This window comes from Triturus cristatus, chromosome 7 (assembly GCF_964204655.1).
Source record: "Triturus cristatus chromosome 7, aTriCri1.1, whole genome shotgun sequence".
Lineage (NCBI taxonomy): Eukaryota > Metazoa > Chordata > Amphibia > Caudata > Salamandridae > Triturus > Triturus cristatus.
Window position 1 is genome coordinate 1,065,272,322 of NC_140590.1, and position 20,864 is coordinate 1,065,293,185.

The window sequence follows — 20,864 nt, forward strand, 5'->3', positions numbered from 1 at the left end:
TTATAGATTAATTCTTTAGAAAAAGTTACAAATCAAAGATAAAGGGAGCATTAGAAAAAATAAGTTGTCATCTTCTCAATTTGGTATTGGTATAGTAACAAGTGTAGAAATCCGAGCAGACTAAATCAAGTAAAGGTGGCATACATCAGTCAACTTCTGAACAAGTGTGTCCAGCACACTTTCGGTTGGGGAGAGTTGGATCTAGGCATATTTTCAGAATAACCACCGACTTTGTACTGATTTCTATGTGGTGTCAATGCATGTAAATAGGTCTGGTGTGGATAATTTGAAAATCGGCAAGTGAGTCAACATTCCAGGACCTACTCTTGAGACTCCAGACCTAAACTGTGAGGCGTGAAACCAACAGTTATTTTTCTACAATATCTAGCACAAATGCATATTTCAAGGTGCTCATATATGATTTACTCTAAACCACCACATAATTGTTTGATAAATCAGTAGAATTACACCTGTACCAGTCTATTGTCAGATGGTGGTTTGTACAAGCATGTCAACCCCACCTACACCAAGGAAGCATCCTACTATGTAATCTCTGCAGTTCGGTATCCTTCTTGGCCGGATGCAAACACGGAGTCTATTTTGTGACCTGCTGCACTCTGTCCGGCATTTTGTCTAAACAAAGGCTTAGCTTTTAAACACTGGTAAGTCCTTTAAACAAAACTAGCAAACACAATTTACCATTTACACTCAAATGAACTGGGGGGGGGGGGGGGGGTGGGGGGGGGGCAAGTGCTAAGCAATGTAGCACACAACGAACATGAAAAGAGAGCAGTCTCGTTGATGTGCAGCATTTAGACAAATTCCTGACCAGAAATAAGAATGTCAACTATTCCAGTTTTTCCCATATACAAGACCAAATAAGGCACAAATGTATCCAGAGTAAACATAGGACTGGTTGGACGTGTTTGGCTGTCTGGCTGCAACAGAGCATTCGCTGAGATATGAACGCAATGTTTCACTCTGCTCACTGTTTAGAACTGTGTTCCTCTCTGAAACAAAATGTTTTTCGAAGTTAAATCTATGCAGATAATAGCTGGGCTTTCCGTTATATACTTACAATACACACCGGTCACTTGCTGTTCAACTCATGGCACGAAACCATCAAACAACAGTAACACATTATCATAAGTCAGTTGTAATTCACATTAAGAAACTGCTTTCTTCAAAATGTTCTCATTGCAAAATGTTGAATTCCATTCCGTACAGATAAGGCATGTGATGGGATTGTGCACACATGCTGTACACGGCAAACGCAAACCACCTTTATCCTGCAATCTAGAAGAATTTTGCATGACTGTTCTTTAAGGGGGATAAACATCAGGTTAGAAGATAAATCAGGATCGCGAATGAGGCGCCAATCTGTCACGGAAACTGCTACTTTAGAGACATTTATTAATGTTGTCCTATATTTACAGTTTTAACATAGTAAAACTCCAGAGTGAATTGCCGCTTGGCAGAAAGCACAAAGTGCATGCCAGTTTACACTTATAATGCACAAGTTTCAAAAAGGAAAAAGCACATTTATATTAGGAATTCGTCTCAGAAGCCCAGCAAACAGAACAAGGATACCCACACATAATGGCCCTCTTTTGGGAGGGTGATACCTTGAGCCATTTTCTTCAAATAGGTTACTGCAGTTTCAGGTTGTAAAATGGTATTTCCTGCTTGAAAATATACAAGTTCTCCGTGGAAGTCCCGTCCAATAAAAATTAAAGTGTGCAACAGCTTAATGACGTCACTGTGCATCCCTCAGCACAGTTCACCTGGCATTCAGTCACTGTCGCTTCTCTGATGTCTTCCTCGGAGGCTCTGGTTTCTCAGTCGCAGCTGGTTGAGCACGTTGTATTGCTATTTTCAAGTGAAGGTTACCATTTTCACAGAAAGCAGAAACGTGGCTAACAAAAACAGCACAAGAGTTTCCAAATCCAGCAATACCTTAATACTTACATTGTCATCTTTACGGGTTGCACTGAACAATCCTTCCACGATCCAAAAAAGTGTACAATGTATGTAAAGCTATACTGCACGATTATGAATATGGGCTACAATAATTCAAACTCGAGCACTAAGCGCTTAATGCCCACCAAAACCATACCACAAGAACGTCACTCGGCCACCCTAAATTTACTTTGGGGTGCAACACAGACTGTACTCTTTCACAGCACGCGTGTCTGGTGTTCAGTTACGCTATAACAATAAGTAATTCCCATCTCCCCTGACACCCATTCTTGAAAGGCTGGTAGCCTCATACATGTTTTTTTTTTTACACTAAAATATTGAGATTCCCACCGTAATTTTAGTATGAAGAAAAATTAAAGCAAGACTGACCCCTACTGGCCGCGGGGGCATACTCCATGCTACCAAAGGACTACAAAATAATGTAAGGCATTTAATAGTAATTAGTACATCACAGAGTTGATTGCAATAGCTTTTTCAGACAGTAGCCACTAACGATTCAATGTATACAGATTTTTTTTGCGTGAACTATTAAAATTGTACACCTTCAAACAAATATAAAGAAATATTTTTCTACAACAGTACTTTATTTTAGATAGTTTTAATATGTTCTCTGTAAAGCAGTTGAGCTTCTGTTTCCTTTTTCGCGCCGAGCTTTTTGACACTTCCTGCAGGTGTCCGGTTGCCGCTTGACGTTGAATTCATAAATACAGGAAGGCCTGGCCCAGAATTTTCTGTTGGCGAAAAGATACTGAAAATTAAAAGTGAAGTTAAATGTACTTGGATCAGAGAAGCAACAGGATGCCGACCTACGCTACCTGCGTCAGCATGAATTCGCCTGCCACATTCACAATTATTTGAAACTTGGAACATTTTGTCTGCTTGATGCTATGATGCAATCTGTCAATTAGATCAAGTAGTACAGGAAATCCAAAATAGGGCGATTGCAAAGTATTCGTGAAGTCAACGACAATACGCAATCCAGGAAAGGATGAATAGATGTATTCAGTGAAGGCAGTAAAGTCACACCGGAATAAGGATTACGTTCCATCCAATAAACCCTGCGATTATAAAGAGGGCAGATGTGTACAATAAATCACACCTTTCAACCCCATTACTTTTTGAGTCAATATGGCGACCAAATTATGCACCAATGGACAACAGAGTACATACAATTACATTTACACTCCTAGATAGACTAAGGTTAAGTGCATTTTACAGGACTTGTATGAGATCAAATGAAACATAAAATGTGCTTTGTGGATAAACTGAAAGTAACGGCAGTTGAGAAAGGGAAATGTCCTACCCATAAGATTATTAGAATAGCACATTAGAGTTTTAGGTGTGCCCATGTATTGCTGGCGGACGTACGCCTTAGCAACTCTCAGAGGAACACTGCAAATAGATCATGGCCAAACTCGTTCAACTAGTGGTTAATTGATCGCCTTAAGCGAAGGTAGTGCTTGAAATAATTTAAGGTAACAAAACAAACGAGCAACGGTAAATTACAGAACTACAATTCACATAAGAAAAGATACCAGTTAGTTTAGTTACCCATCAGTATGGTTTTGAAGCTGGAGACTCCTCTGGATTCACAGGCTCTGTGTAATTCTGTCATCTAGTGATTGGGACCAGAAGTGTGGAGCTGCTATACCTTCCTTCTGACAGGCTGTCAAGTACCCTTCCATTGTTCGAATTAACATAACTTTTTTTTTTCCATTAAGGACTTTAAGAGAGGGCCTGTGTTTTCTAGCTGTCTATCCCATGTGCAACTTATCCTCCAATAACCATATTGCAATGCTTCTACCCCTTCAACTGCTCTTGCGTTGCTCCCCACTCTTCAGAGTCACGTAAATACATTTTTTTTATTGTACACCGTTTTGTGAGGGCCCGATAGCTGGCACATGCTGCAGGGTTGTTATACATTCTAAATGGTGCTTTCCTGTGCATCCATCGCTTGCTCTCTCCAACACCCCACCCACTCTTCTTTGCTTGCTCCAACTCACCTCATCACCCACTCCTCCGTTGCTCCACCCATCATGGGGGGGGGGGGGGGGGGGGGGATACGAATTGGAGAGCAACAGCTATTTGCTGCAAGGCAGCACCGCTATCTCAAAAGCATTTTTGCGCAGCTGCCATCTTAGATTAGTGAATTAGAAAGAAAACTGCGGTCTACATCATTTTGCAGATACGCGCATGCATTATGTCAGCAAGCATGTGTGCCTACAGAATGACTCGGCTGGCAGCAGTAACAGCATCATCATGCCTTTCTCTTTTTGGCCGATGCTGCACAGCATTGGCAAAAAAGCATTGGCACAATCAAATATGTCAATATGTTGAGACCTACATGCTTGGCCAATGCTAGTTTCCTTTTGAAGGTTGGCCTGGGTGGAGTCGTATGACTCACTGACATCCATTAAAAGCCCATAATGCGCTCATGCATGACCTCCCATTTTAGATTTTTTTTTTTATTTCCTCCATCAATTGGGCGGGGTGGGGTACATTTGTATCTAGAAGAGTCTCAAACTACTGGTATTTTCTGCAGCTTGAAAGCTCTTAGTTGCATACACTGTACATAGATTATTTAGTGCTTTCTCCCCTGTATAGAAGGGCCTGATGAGGAAATTATTACAAATGTTGTCTAAAGTCATTTGCCCTTCTATTGTTCCCTTTTTTTGCCTGAATTTATGTACAATAAAGCTTTGTAAAAGTATGCTTTATTAACCAGGTTGCTATACTGCAAATGTCTTAATAGCACACTGCCCAGAAAGGCTAACATATCCACTTTTTTCTTGTGGGATGCGCTGTAGACTTAATGTCCAACTTATTGTTTGCGAGCTGATAACAATCCACAATCCATATTGCAACAGTACAAAAAATTGATTACGTTCCCTAATATTTATTATTTCTTAATAAATTAGTACCCATATTACACCTTACAGAGCAGATTCCTTAGTAGGAGTTTGAAATAATGAGTGTAATTGTATCGATTGACTAACGTGAAAAGGTGACACCACCTTCGATATAAGTGCAGGAAGTTTTAACTGTCCGTGTGGACAATTATCCATTGCATTCCCACAGTTAAATCTTGTAACAACTGTATTTAAGGAAGTGATCGTTGTAAAAAAAAAAAAAAAAAAAGGAAAAATCTCTTTATTTAAGATGTTTTAAGGTTGCTCTGTGCATGGGTTCAAATGGTGGTTTCATTAACTCTGCTAACAAAGATTTAAAATTAAGGGAGATGCTTGCAACCCATGTCTTGATATAAATTTTAAACTGTAATGGCGGATAGGTGAACTCTTATTGAGGTATAACTGAGGCCAGATTCCAACAACTCTTAAGTGTACCTTCTGTTCCGTTTGCTAGTGCACGGAACAGGTTATTTCTTCAAAACTTGTTATAAAATCTACATCACCATGCCTCATGACATTTCTAGTAGAGATTTCTTTCCACCATCTATTCAGTTATCAAATCATTTTAAATTAGCCAACCCTACGATTTCAGGAGCCACGCTCCCAGTTGCTGAGTAGGAGATTCAGGGTGGAATATTTTCCTCTTTTGTAAGGCCTGTAGGTCTTTGCCAAGTAATAATGAAATATTTTAGTGACATCTCCATGAGGTGTGAATACCAAATTAGTCTTGGCGACCTGGGCTCTATCAGTATCATTACGATGTTCGAAGTTGTAAATTTGCGGGTCACCATCTAGACTAATGGTATTGGAGGAACTTCCTGTACCAGCTTATCAACAATGCTTTCCACAACGACTATGGATAGTCATGCCTGGATGCAAAGCTTTGGAATTTTTCATTTTCGTGTGTGGCAATCACGTCAATGCCTATTTATTCTCACACACAAACTAATTAGGTGATCTAGAACATCCTGCTTTAACTCCCATTCGTATCTGATGCCCACGTCTGACGGAACCTTTTCTACACCTGGTACGTGTTGTGTTATCACCGTTTTGTATTGTGGAATCGCTTAATTCTAAATTTATAGCCTAACTTCAACAGGGGATAAGATGCTGTTCCCTAAGGAGGGGGGGGGGGGGGGGGGGGTGTGTGTGTGTGTGTGTGTGTGTGTGTGTGTGTGTGTGTGTGTGTGTGTGTGTGTGTGTGTGTGTGTGTGTGTGTGTGTGTGTGTGTGTGTGTGTGTGTGTGTGTGTGTGTGTGTGTGTGTGTGTGTGTGTGTGTGTGTGTGTGTGTGTGTGTGTGTGTGTGTGTGTGTGTGTGTGTGTGTGTGTGTGTGTGTGTGTGTGTGTGTGTGTGTGTGTGTGTGTGTGTGTGTGTGTGTGTGTGTGTGTGTGTGTGTGTGTGTGTGTGTGTGTGTGTGTGTGTGTGTGTGTGTGTGTGTGTGTGTGTGTGTGTGTGTGTGTGTGTGTGTGTGTGTGTGTGTGTGTGTGTGTGTGTGTGTGTGTGTGTGTGTGTGTGTGTGTGTGTGTGTGTGTGTGTGTGTGTGTGTGTGTGTGTGTGTGTGTGTGTGTGTGTGTGTGTGTGTGTGTGTGTGTGTGTGTGTGTGTGTGTGTGTGTGTGTGTGTGTGTGTGTGTGTGTGTGTGTGTGTGTGTGTGTGTGTGTGTGTGTGTGTGTGTGTGTGTGTGTGTGTGTGTGTGTGTGTGTGTGTGTGTGTGTGTGTGTGTGTGTGTGTGTGTGTGTGTGTGTGTGTGTGTGTCCTTACACAACCCTATTCTGGATTTGACCTTAAAAAGCATTCAGAACTAGGAAAACAGTTTTTAAGTCCAAGTAATTTATCTGTTTTACTGCATCGGTTTCTGACCTATGGCCCGTAGTGTGTGTGTGTGTGTGTCAATTTTTTGCACTTCACACTTGACTTTACAGTGAGTAGTATGCAACTCTAGAACCCAAGGTTAGTGGTAGATCCAGTAGTTATTGCTGGTTATCGTGACAACAAATACATCATCCCAATGTCCACGACCTTAAGATCATTGATCATTTATTTTTCAACCATCCCTGAACCGGCCTAATATGTAATCATGCATATGGAACCAACAGAATACATGAAGGGACTATTCCCAGCAATGTTATCACTTTCCTCACTGTTGGACACAGACTTCTGGTAAAGGGGAACCAAGCTCTGCAATGCACTTACTCCTCAAAATCTGTTTGGCAATGCACAATGTACGGTGTGCTGTTGCCCCCAGTGAAGGCTTTATTTTCTCTATGTTTAGCAACGATTTCTTTATGTTAAAAATGAAGCCAATCGGAAAACAACATGCCCCCCTGTTTCTATGTGTTCTCACACTTCTGAAAAGAACTCACCTTTCCAGGCAATATCTAATTATGGGTATTCATGAACTTTATTACTTCTAGAGTGTTCTTCTAATGCTGCAAGTGTCTGTGTGAATATTCTCGGAGAAGACTTGATGCCAAAAGGTAGGGCTCTCAATTCTTCATGTACTCCTTTAATGTCAACCAAGATATACTTCCTGTGTGTTGGATGCATCAGGATGTGAAAGTATGCTTGCTTGATAACTGTCACAAGAAAATTATTCTTTTCAACTAGGGAAATCTTACCTTGAAGAGCAGTCATTTGAAACTTCTGTGTCTTAATGAATTTGTTTAAAATCAAATAAAAAAATTCAAAAGTCTAAATTGAGCTTCCAGTTAAGTTCCACTTGGGAATGAGAAAGTATATTGAATACACTTCTGGGTACCTTTCTTGCATGGTGCTCTTTCTATAGTACCGGAATTTCTTGTTCTCCAGAGTCGCAAACAGGTCTATGGTTGGCTTGCCCCATTGGAGAAAGATGTTGTTGAGTGCCCCTTGATGCAATTCCCATTCGTGGCATGAGGACTTGAGCCTGCTTAGCGTGTCCCGATTGCCCGGAAGCTGTTCCGCTCTTAAAGAGACTCCATTTTGGATAGCTCATTCCCAGATGCATTGCGCCTCCTGAGACACGAGATGAGATCTGGTGCCCCCCTGCTTGTTGGCATAATGCATTGCATTTGTGTTGTCTGTTCTGATTAAAACTGACGAGTTCTTTATTTTTGGCAGGAATGCCTGTAGAACTAAACGCACCTCTCTGCACTCCAGTAAGTTGATGTGAAAAAGCCGATGTTGCTGCTGCCAACGGCCACTGACCTGGAAATACTGCAGAATGTCCCCCCCCCATCCGTCTAGAGAAGAATCAGTGGTGATTATGAGCAGAGCAGTGGTGGCGAGAAAAGAGAGACCTATTGAAATATTTTTCCACTGGTGTTATTGTAATCACATCCTCGAAAGTCCCTTCCGCTTGACACCGTTGCAAGTCTAGCTATTCCTAAAGAGGACGCATCCTGAGGTGAAAAAAGGGATGCAAGAGGACATTGTCCCCAGGAGAGACTTGTAAAGGTCAATTGAAAGTGACTTTTTTCTTAGGATAAGCTGCGTCATTAATATCTATTTTTTCAGCCTTTAGAGAGATGGAAAGGCTTTGCTGAGAGTTGTGTCCAGAATCGCCCCCAGAAAGGTGATGTTTGTGGACGGGTGTTCGACTGATTTCTCTTTATTCAAGGTAAGGCCTACACTGGCTAATAGCCTTGTGCAAGCCGCCGTGGACAACTGGGATTCTGGTATTGCTGGTGCTTTGATCAGCCAGTCGTCCAAGTAGGTAAACACCTGATGATGTTGTCTTCTGAGAAAGAATGCCACTGGAGCCAAACATTTCCTAAATATTCTTGGTGCCGACTTTAGGCCAACTGGCAGTCCTTTGAATTGGTAGTGACTCAAGGCTATAGCATATCGAAGATACCTGTGGGATGGGTGGATGGGGAAGTATGTGTCCTGTAGGTCGAGAGTGACCATGCAGTATACTGAATTTAGAAGCAATAAGATGTCTTTCAATGTGACCATGCAGGAGAAGTGGTTGGTTGTAATGCTTCTCTAATGTTGGAATTGTGTAGAGTTCCTCCCCTCCCAAGGTGACCTGAGAAAGGGGGGGGCAAGGAATAGCTGGAGCCTGAAAGTCAACATTGGCAATGCAAGGAATCCTTCCCCTGTCGCCTCGCTCTTCCCCTAGGGCCAGATCTAGAATATGCTGCAGATTACGGCTGATGCTGGCTGTACTGAGGGAGATATGATTGAGAAGAAGAGGTGTAAGAGGGATACCAATATTGCTGGTATCCCCTTCTATACGATGGAAGACCTCTTCCTCGTGCTCCTCAAAAGGGTACCTTGCCGTACTGAAGTGTCCCCAACGACTTAGCCGTGTCAGTGCCTTTATGTCCTGGAGTACCTCATCAATATGTATCCCGAAAAGGGCCTCTCCATAAAGGGAAAGATCAAGTAATTTGTTCTGAAGAGAAAGATGCAGCCTTGAGCCAACCCTGGCGACATAAGACTGCAGCGCCTCCCAGCGATCTAAAGGCTGTGGTAGCAATGTCCATTGCGCAGTCTATAACCTCCGAGGATGCCCGCTCACCTTCCTGGAGGATCTTTTTGGCTTCTGTCTTACTGTCGTCCGAAAGCTGATCAATGTATAGAGCAAGATCACACCACATATGACTATCGTAGCGCTTCAAGATCGCTAGAGCATTTAGCTGCCCTGACCATAAGACCTGACATTGATGAGAAACGTTTGCTAGAATTATCACAGCGTCTACCCTCTTTATCTGGAGGTGTTGTAATCGGAGCAGACGGGTTCTTAGACTTCCTCTGTGCAGCCTGAGAGATCACAGGGTCAGGTTTCAGGTGGCCCACATGGCAGGCGGGAGCATCTTCTGGAGCTTTATATTTTTTCTCCAACCTGGGATGAACTGGAGTCACAGTAGCTGGGGTCTTCATAACTTTGAGGCCTTCCTCCCATATGTGGTTAACAATCAGAATGGCTCGCACTAACCTCCTAAAGAGTTCTTTAAAGTCATAAAAAAATAACTCAGTTTGGGATCTTGGCATTGGCAAGTCATACCTCTTGGCCACTCTTTCCAACAAATTGTGAAATCCATGGATATCCTCCGGTGGTAAATCGATAGGAACTGGAGAGGTAGAAGACCGTGTGGGTATAAGATAGACGTCTCATTCCTGGGGCGGTTCTGGAAGTTCTCCCTCCTCAAGGTCATCATCTGTAGTCACCAGATCCTGCTGACTGGGAGGCGGTGGTGATCTTGGAGAAACTGCAGTTTGCAACGTTGAAACCTGTTGTGGAGTGGAAGGGACCAACAGTTGCCAAAGTGGCAATGTAGAATGTTCAGGAGGAGCAGATGTTGACGGGAACCTTTTCTTATAGTCCGAAAGCATGAACTGAGTCAGAGAGTAATGAAGATAGCATGCAAACCATCTCCTCTTGATATTGTTGATGGTACTCTTTTTAAGGCATATAATAGTGTTGTTACTCATACTCCTTTTCATAGTCATCCTCCTGATATTTTATGTGCAACTGCGATGGGTTATGGGCATATCCAAAAGGTCCATCATCCTCATTGGAATCCTGTTCCTCCAGGGGATGTGAAGAACGTGAAGGCGTCACTTTGCTAGGTGAAGTGACCTCTGGTGTCAGATGTCTACTTCTGATCTTTTCCCCCTGTCTAGGTGATTTTTTCCCTCATCGCCGGTGTTGTCAACTGAGCTACCGACGTTATCAATACCAGCAGCAACGCAGACACTGTTGTTGCTGCTATCATCAACGATGCGGAAGTCAGCGAAAGAGTGGTCGGGGATGACTGTGAAACCCTCGGCGATTATGGATTCATCGATACTGATTAGGTCGGTGGAGCAGAAATCTATGACGGCTCCTTGGCTTTGGAAGACTTGAGGACATCGCTCCGCATCGATGAGGAATTTTTCATTGGTGTCGGCGACAACTACGTTTTTGTCAACGGTAAAGCCTTCGTCTGCGGTTTATCTGCAGGGGGTACAGATGAAGTCTTTTTGAAAGCATGACTGCCCGGAGAAGGTGTTGTAGGTGTCTCTGAACTTGCCTTTGTTGTTTTATTGTCCCCTGAATGATATCCTTTTCTCTCCTTTTCACTTCTGTGAGGAGATTTAGATGGACTATGCCTGTAAGACCCACAAGTGGTCTTTTTTTTAGGCTTTTGAAGGGTGTTCACAGGATGAGTGAGTTTGTAATCTTTCTCTCTTGTGAAATCTTCTAAATGACGAAGACACCTCATCACTGTTGTAACTTGAAATTAGTTCCTTCCTGGCCTTCAACTTTTGATGCCAAATAAGAAGGCGCCCCTCACGATCCCTCAACGTTTTGGTATGAAAAATAAGAAATACCTTGCAATCTTTCACCTTGTTGCTGGGATACAGGCAATAGATGCAGTTGCTGTGAGGGACATCAGTATGAAGTCTTTTCTTGGAGCAGGTGGCACTGGCTCTGAAGAGACTCTTCTTCTCTTTGTCAGACATCATAAAATTCAGAGAAGGAATTGTAGACTTAATAAGCTAGTTTAATCAGTAGTAAACTGGATAAAGAAGAATACAGAAGTGTTTTTTACAAACCCTGAACTAAGTAGAATTGAAGGAAAAAATTGAGCAGAGCTCAGTGGAGACACCCTAGCACGACGTGCGGTAGAAAATCTGAAGGTCTGAGGTTCTCTCAGGTGTTTTCTAGAAGGTAGGATATTCTGATTGGCTGATCTCTTTTTACTAAACAATGGGGATATGTTACAAAACTGAAATGGGCCTAGGCCTATTTTCTAGTTTATGTTAACTTTTAATTGCTACTTTTATATACCGGGGACTGCCGTCTCAACGATGGGGAAAGATTCAAGCATGTGATTCTAGGAAAACTCCAATACTAGTGAACTAGGGGTGCCTCCTACACGAAGGATTTAAGGTTTCAAATTTTTGAAAAAATTCATCTTTTTTTCTCTGTATTCCTCTGAACACCAGAGGTGTCAGCTGTCCTTTTGATGATACTATGATGTAATGCGGAGGCCATCTCAAGAAAAAAGACTACTTTAGAAAAGTTCAATGTCTTCTTGAGGTGAATCTACCTTTATATCTTCCAAAATTGTGTCTTTCTCCTCCTGAATGTCAAATGGTGCCTCTGGATCATTTGTACCTTGAGTCAACCCCTAAAACCATTCCAGTAACTGTCTACCCTTTATACAACCATCCTGAAACTGCTGAGGTATTAATGGAGGTCTCTTTCCCCTTTATTTTAGACCTTCTGTACCTTCTCTTGATCATTTAATCCGTAAGGGTTTTGGAAAATTATAGTAAGCTAAAGCCTCAGGAGACTTGTAGTATTCCCTGTAGTCAATCCTACCCTGCCATCTTTTCAACATCTAAATGCCTATGCTAATCTCACAGACATTCTCCTTCAGCCTAGCCGGCTTTAACTAGGTCAATGTTAACCAAATCACCTTCAAAACAAATATAGATTCTGACAATAATCAAACTAATTGAATGCCAACAATAGGACAGTAATCGCTTTCATCAAACCCAAAAAAGACCGAAATCCTATTAGAGGACAACTTAGGTGGAGCCACTCAACTGATGCCAGATTCAAGCAGCCTGCCCCACACCAGCCACTTCAAAAATAAAATCTTAGGTTTAGGCATTGACTAATTTCTAGTTACATTGCATCCTACCTCGCTTGCATGGAATACTGGCAGAAATCACCTTGGACCCAAACCAAGAGTACTACACAAACACACTATTTTTCAGCCAATCAGTTTACCTCACATGAAGACTCAAAAAAGTTAAAACTCAGCAGCCAAACTCCGATGTATATCGGACTATGAAAACCCCTTTACCGTGCCCTGTAAAATTTGGATTAGCTAACAGCAGTTGACAAGTCCAATAATGGCCCCAAAGCTCCACTGTACAACTAATCCAACAGGCTCAATCAAGCAATAGGTTCTCAGGCAGTCCTTCAACACAGCCACACACAACAGCTAACCTTGTTAAACGTGATAAACAGCTCTCAAGTACCCATAGCACTTGAAGACTCAGGGCTAAGACCTCAAAGTGGCTGGCTCCTCACCGTTTCGAATTTGACTACCACAGAATGCATCTGTTGAGATCCTCTGTCCTAGGATCTCCCTTATGCAACAACCATGAGACGGTATAAAGGCCCAAGAACAGACATTGAGCCATCTCTGGTCACTGTGACCTGGCTTTGTTGGCAGGGTTGGAGTCGACTCTGGAACTATACTGGGTGGACAGTTACAGATGTGGCTAACAAGTTTTGATTATGCGTTATTCCTGCTGAACAAGAATTTTCCTTGAGGTGGATGACTGACTTTTTTTTTTGCTTAATTGTTGATTGTGTCTGTGTTGTACTGCCTGTGGTACCAGCCATCTGACTGCCACTGAGGGAGCTTGGACCCACCTACTCATGACATTCTTCATTTTAGGCCGAAGCTGAAGGACCACTGCCTCACCTCTACATTTCTGGTGCCCAGTAGATTGGCCACTGTGGAGCACCTATGGATCTAACTTTGGGCAGTCCGAGTAGTTCCTGCTAACTGCCAGGATCTGAGGAATAGTTTATTAACTTGGAGGTCAATTCTACACAACATACACCTAATCAGGAGCAGCATCCACAGGATCCTAGCTGTGAAGCCTCCAGCAATACAGTTGGATGAGGCAGTGCTATCAATAAATGAGAGGGCACTGACATACATATACCACAATCACACATGGGTATAATGACATGGTGTTGCTTTCATTGACCCATCATACCGGTACAGGCAGTTTGTTAGAAACGCACAAGCCAAGATCGTCTCTGAAGACATCAATGAAGATAATCCACATCGTGCAGAAAAAGAGTCCGAGGAAGGGGAGGGGTCAGTGGGCACGTGCAAAGCAAACATGCTGTCTGCTTAAGACGATCTAGAGAAGGAAATGAAGTAAACATGAGTTCATAAGGGTAAAACACTTTCATGGGTAAGGCAACACAATGGAACACTGAATGACAACCACCCAAACATGGGTCTAGGGGGAAGGCCACAAAACAGGACTACTATTCTCAAATTAGAGCACCCTCCAAAAGAACAAATGACCAGGCACTTTAAGACACCTAGCAGGGAGAAAAGGCTGTGGGAATACCACATGATTGGTCGTATGAAAGAAGCAGAATATCCACTATCTGAAAGGGTGAAAAAGAGTAAACACAGGGGTACTTTGTGGAAGTGATTACCGTTTGGATAACGGGGGGGGGGATATTATGTTCAACGAATATCGAATTAACAAATACAATTCTGTATTTCAAATTTAAAATGTATTTTACATTGTTCCTGCTTAAACACTGGCTGAGAATAGAACTGTTTAGAAATGGTATGTCTGTTAATGCCAAACAAGATCCTCTTCACTGCTTCACATTTAAAATGCTCACAAGACAACTATCCGCATTAACTCACATACCCCTTCCTCACTACTGATCCCATCTAACTCATATTGATTTAATCAACTTAAGAAAATGGAGTAAATGCACGGTAAGATTTGCTTGAGTTCACAAGGCTAGTCCCAATAACCAACAATAACAAATATTTAACCATAACCAATTACAAACATAAACCACTAATCTTTCCAGAGCAGAGTGCTGTCTGGCATAAAGCGCTTCAACATCTCGTCAGGAGTAGTAAGGGCTATATAAATGCAAATACAATATAATACAAACCAAGGTCTGGTATCAAGATCCCATGAAAACACTTCACTCACAAAGATGTAACTACTGTTGTCAAAACATCAAACATGCATTCTTTGTTTCCAAAAACTACACTTCTGACTTGAATTACACACCTATACTTAAACTTGTACCTCCAGATCTACAGCAGGATATAATGCTCATTCCTTGTAGAAACCCTATGTATAATTAAGGTTTGGGAGAACTTTCTTCATGACATTCACAAAAGCAGTCTCTGCTTACCCCCACAATCCTGCCCTGCATATCTAGATTGCCTATTACCATGAGCACAAAGTTCAAAGGCGAATAACCAGACCTCGTTGACGATGGACACTAAAAGCCTATTAACATCAAAGGAATCCATTTCTACTACAATGCCTGGAGATTTACCTGTTCAGTCCCCGACATTTGCAATGGCGCCCGCTAATTCCACTCCTATTTCCACCAGGAGTTTCCAACTAAAGACTTTTCAAAGGCAAGAATGTAGCGATATATCACCGCTTACAAACTCCTAAAAACCTATGTGCAGGGTGAGGATGATGATTATGAGGATGACTAGGACGAAGGGCCCTTTGGGATCACTCGCCATCCTTCTGAACTGCACATCAAGTGTCAAGATGGCGATGATGATGAGGAGGAGGACAATTATCAGGGGCATTACTATCAGGAAGACAGTCGTTCCGCATCATAGACCTTGCTACAGACAACCTCGTCAGAGCGAGATGTCACATCTGCCTCCGACTCTAATTCAAGACCTGCAAGCCATGCTTGCAGATTATAAACAGCGTTTTCCACCGCAGCCAGTCATTCCACAGGTTCCGCGGACTGCGCCGCAGCCGGACCCATTGCCTTTGCCTGAAGATCCAGCCCCAACGTCTCAACTGCCTGATCCTCCACAGGACCCACGTCAAGGTCAAGATTCAACCTCTGAGGAGGAATTCGAAGAGGGTGAGCTACCAGACCCAGCAGACCCTTGGGATTCTTATATAATCCCTATGCCTTCGCCACCCACCCCTCTACCATCTGATTCGCCCCCAGAAGATATAGGGGGGTTCCATAACCAGGTTCCACTTGCCGGTTACCATTGAACAGTCTGACTGTTTTCTTCATGATTTTAAAGAGGAGTCAAGAAAGGTTACAAGAGCTATCCCTATCATTGACTACATTTGGAAGGAAGGAGTAAAAATTATGAAAAACCCAGCATCAGTGCCAGGGGTGCTTCCACGGATTGACAAGAAATACCGTGCTCCTGCCAACAGTCCTTCCCGTCTCATTGGCCATCCTCGGCCAGACTCGGTTATCTCACAGGCAGCCCAACAAAAATCTAAGAATCCAGCAACATCTATCACTGCACCACCGGATAGGGAAGGACGACGCCTTGATTTAATTGTCAGAAAAAATTTCAACGATGGCAGCTGCATCCATCAGGGCAGCCATCAGGGCAGCCAACTCGTTGGCGATAATAGGGCGTTATGACCACCAAATGTGGTCAGAAATGGCAAGCTTTATTGACCTCATCCCAGAGGACAACAGACAAGACGCTCAGAAGGTTTTGTTGGAGGGTGAGCGTGCAGCATCAGAGACTATCGACTGCGCTCAGGATATTGTAAATACTAATTTTCGCCAGGGTTGGCTGGGGCAGCTGTTCTCAGACGCCAGGGTTGGCTTAAGGCCACCACGTTCAGACCAGAAGTCCAAACAAAAATATTGGATATGGCCTATGATGGCGAATCGTTGTTTGGAAAGCATATAGATGACGCACTCCAAGCAATAAAGACCGATACTGATACCGCAAGATCATTGGGCTCCTTGCAGTACAAACGAGGTACCTTCAGAGGAGCAAGAGGCAGCGGATTTTTATCCAGAGGAGGTTATCACACCCAACAGAATAGGTACCAGCCTCAGTATCGACAATCTTCCTACAGACAAACCAACACATCTGGTTTCTCTCGTCAAGGCGGACGAAAAAGATCGCAGAATCAGGGAAGAGACACCACAAGGAAGCAATGATTTCTGCAGGGCGTCTTCCACTCCTTTTCCCCTCCCTGTGGGTGCGAAAATTTCAACTTTTGTGTGCAAGTGGCAAGAAATTACGTCGGACCAGTGGGTTCTGGACCTGGTTCACAACGGTCATACCTTAGAGTTTTGTCACCAAGCCACCCAACACACCACCCAAGGGACCCCCTCCCCCTCGTCTTCACTTACTATTCAAAGAAGCTTTAACGATGCTCCTCAAGAACGCAATCGAGAAGGTTCCTGCACTTCAAAAGGGGACGGGTTTCTATTCCCGCTTTTTTCTCATCAAGAAGAAATCAGGGGAGTGGCGTCCAATCTTAGACCTTCACAATCTGAACAGATTCCTCAAGAAGCAGGGATTTCGCATGGTCACTCTGGCAGAAATTCTAAGTTGCCTCAACGAGGGAGATTTTCTAGCTTCTTTGGATATGGAAGACGCTTACTTTCACATCCTAATACATCCGAAGCATCGCAAGTATCTTCGCTTCACAGTGGCTGGCGCCCATTACCAGTTCAAAGTGCTCCTGTTTGGGTTAAAATCTGCCCCAAGGATATTTACGAAGTGCCTAGCTCCAGTGGAAGCAGCGTTATGATCCCAAGGAATCCAAGTCTTCCCGTATTTAGATGACTGGTTGATAAAAGGTCCTTCGGAAATCTCAGTCAAGACTGCCGTGACAACATCTCTTCGTCTGTTCCACTCTCTGGGGCTTACGGTCAACAGGAGCAAATCTCAATTACACCCAAGGCAGATCCTTCCTTTTCTGGGAGCTCTGCTAGATACCGTCCGCTGTAAGGCATTCTTATCTCACGAACGGCAGGTTCGTCTTCAAAAGTTAGCAATCCTGATTTCCAAAAGAAGGTCAGTTTCTGTCCGGATGTTCACGTCGCTCCTAGGGATGTGCTCCTCTGCAATACACCTCGTCCCTCTGGCACGGCTCCGGATGCGACCCTTGCAGGAGGAGTTACACCTTCAGTGGCAGCAGGCGATGGGTTACTTCGACGACATCCTAAGAGTCACTTCAGGCATGAAGAGCGCTCTGTGTTGGTGGTCCCACATACCCAACTTAGCAGAAGGGCTCACTTTCATACAGAAGATTCCAGACTTTGTCCTCACTACGGATGCATCCATGGAAGGATGGGGAGGTCATCTCCAAGACTTACAGATACTGGGGAAATGGTCTCCAGAGTACAAGAACAAACACATCAACAGTCTGGAATTGCGAGCAATTTTCCTGTCTCTGCAAGCTTTCCTTCCAAGGATTGCAGGTTCTTCGGTTCTGGTTCTGACCGACAATACCACCAGCATGTTTTACGTGAACAAGCAAGGAGGGACAAGATGAGCAACTCTGTCCACAGAGGCTCAGGAGTTGTGGGAATGGGTCACACTCCACAACATAACCCTCAGAACAGAACATGACAGAGGTCTCTGCAATACATTAGCGGACACGCTCAGCAGATCCCAATCAGATTGCCACGAATGGGAGCTAGAGCAAGCTCAAGTGCTCAGAGTATTCAGAGCTTGGGGAACACCGCCACTGGATTTGTTCGCCACAAAAGAGAACAAGAAACGCCACTTTTATGCCAGCAGATACCCTCAACAGAGGTCAAGGGGGAATGCCCTTTCCATGCGATGGTCAGGGATTTGTGCTTACGCTCCCCCCCCCCGATACCTCGAATACCGAGGGTCATACGCAAAATGAAGTTGGAGGGCTGTCGTCTCATCTTGATTGCACCCAGATGGCCACGCCAATACTGGTTTCAGGAGCTTCTATTACTATTCCAGGACCAGCCGATCCGTCTTTTCCCGACGCCCACAATGCTGTCAAGGAACAGAGGTCAGGTTCTCCACCCAGACCCTCAGTCCCTACATTTACACACATGGCTCCTGACTTCTTAGAATTTAAGGACCTGGATATCCCTCAAGACTGTAGGATATATTAACGAAATCACAAGCCCACAGCACGATAAAAACTTACCGTCTAAAATGGAAACGGTTTTGCTGTTGGTGTGAAGCAAACCAGGTGCACCCGGTGGACGCTCCTGCAGAACAGATCCTCCCTTATTTGTTACACCTGGCAAGATCTGGACTTTCTTTCCCTTCAGTCAAAGTCCACTTAGCTGCACTTTCCAGATTCAGAAAGAGTGCTCATGGCCCTGCTCTTTGTTCATCCTCTTTAATTAAGCAGTTTATGAAAGGACTTTTCCGGGAGTTTCCTCCTGTCAGACTTCCGCTACCGGAATGGGAACTCAACACAGTCTTAATGCAATTAATGAAGCATCCATTCGAGCCTATCCACAAGGCTGATCTCATATTCCATACCTGGAAGGTTGCTTTACTTCTGGCTTTAACATCAGCTCGACGAGTGAGTGAAATTCAGGCGTTTACTGTAAAGGAACCTTTTCTACACTTCACTCAAGACTACGTGCACCTCCGAACTAACCCAACATTTATCCCTAAGGTGCCGTCACAGTTTCATCTCAATGAACCGGTGAGGTTAAAAACTTTCTTTCCTAACCCATCTACTCCAGTGGAACGAGCCTTACATTCTCTCGATATCAAGAGATGTCTTAAATTCTATCTTCAAAAAACAAAGAACCTTAGAAAGTCCGACCAATTGTTCGTGGCTTATGGCCAAACTACCCTGGGAAGGGCGGTGACAAAATCCACCATTGCCAGATGGATAGCATCAACAATCCTTTTCTGCCATGACAAAGCTCACAGGCCATTGTTACGGAAACCCAAGGCCCATTCCACGAGAACAGTAGCAGCGTCTACAGCATTATTTGCTGGTGTGACTCTAGAAAATATCTGCCGTGCTGCGACATGGAAAAATGTGCACACTTTTACAAGACATTACTGCCTCCAATCTACGCATCGAGACAATGCAGCAGTTAGACAAGCTGTCCTGCGACATCTGTTTCTTTGAGATATCTTCAGGTACCTTTTTCATATTTTTAACATGTAATATGTTGATATCTTTTGGTATGACAATGCAATGTTTTACAATGATAATTTGGTTTCATTTTCAATGTTATTGCATTACATGCTGTTTTCTCTTTATAGATTGCATGTTTCGAATTTTAAGATTCTTTTTCTTATACCTCTTGTTAACAAGCTGTGGATGCAACTAGGGAGTATCAGCACTAGTCTCCCACCATCCGCAAACGACTGTGTACTTGGTATACTGCTCGCTATTCTGATTCAGGCATGTGAATCTATGAAAGATACCCCAATACTGGATAAGAAAACAAGTTACTTACCTGTAACTACAGTTATCCAGTATTGGTATCTTTCATAGATTCACATGCACCCACCCTCCTCCCCGTAGAGTCAGTTCTCTATATTTTGGGACGTTTACTTCCCACTTGTGCTACGAAAATCTGAGGAGAACTGGCTCTGCTGAGAGAGTTCTAGAAGGGTGCTGGTGTCTGATTGGTTGTTACCAAATTCTTGGTTCTTTTGCATAATGAGGTAGATAGGCTGCAAAGATATAGGCTTTAGGCCTTTTCTTTGGGCCTACAACTAACATTTTGGCACTACTTTTTATTTACCGGGGACTCCCGCCTCGGCGACGGGGAAGGATTCAGGCATGTGAATCTATGAAAGATACCAATACTGGATAACTGTAGTTACAGGTAAGTAACTTGTTTTCTTACCCTTCGTGTGCTATGACGTCCTACCCTGCGACAAAAAACACTGCATTTGTGTGTCATTCGTTTACAAAATGTATTACACTATACGATGGACTACACGCAGTACAAGACCGGCTGCTAAAAATGCGTGAAAAGATTTGTTGCTTCAACGTTTGCAGTTCTTTCATAAGATATATTTGTAGCAATATGCAATCAGACTTTACCTCTTGCAAACACTTTTGATAGGTTTCCATTAAAAGGTCGCATTCTACAAATGCTAACCTCCTCTCAAAAACAACTCAGTCACCAGCAAGCTAGAAATGACTATTTCAAATCAAGCCTATACTGGCTCTCAAGCAGCTGGTTAACCATTTCCACACATAAGCATTTCTTTTAGTTAGAAGGCATCCTATAGAGAAGACTTGTTTCTTCTTTAGCTGTCGGTCCCTCCGCTTGCTTCACAGTACAGGAGACCCACTCCTTCCCTTTTAGCCCAAGGCAATTCCAGGTCAACATTAACCGTTCAAGAAAGGTTCTTTGTTAAGAAAAAGTATGGGAGCTGGTTTTGCGAAATTTTAAAAAGCTTGTAAATTTATATCTTACAGATCCCTTTCACTTCAAGCACTCAAGGGATACACTATGAACTGAGGGAAGGTTTCTGGTTT

The 20,864-nt window shown here is 43.3% G+C and overlaps 1 protein-coding gene across 1 annotated transcript in view; it reads right to left on the minus strand.

Moving 5' to 3' along the window:
- Nucleotides 1-1,393: 1,393 nt before the first annotated feature.
- NDFIP1 (Nedd4 family interacting protein 1) overlaps nucleotides 1,394-20,864 on the minus strand; it is a 176,799-nt gene continuing 157,328 nt past the window's right edge. The window contains exon 8 of the mRNA XM_085618141.1: nucleotides 1,394-2,711. The gene's annotated coding sequence lies outside the window, so the exon portion shown is untranslated. The remainder of the gene's footprint in view (nucleotides 2,712-20,864) is intronic.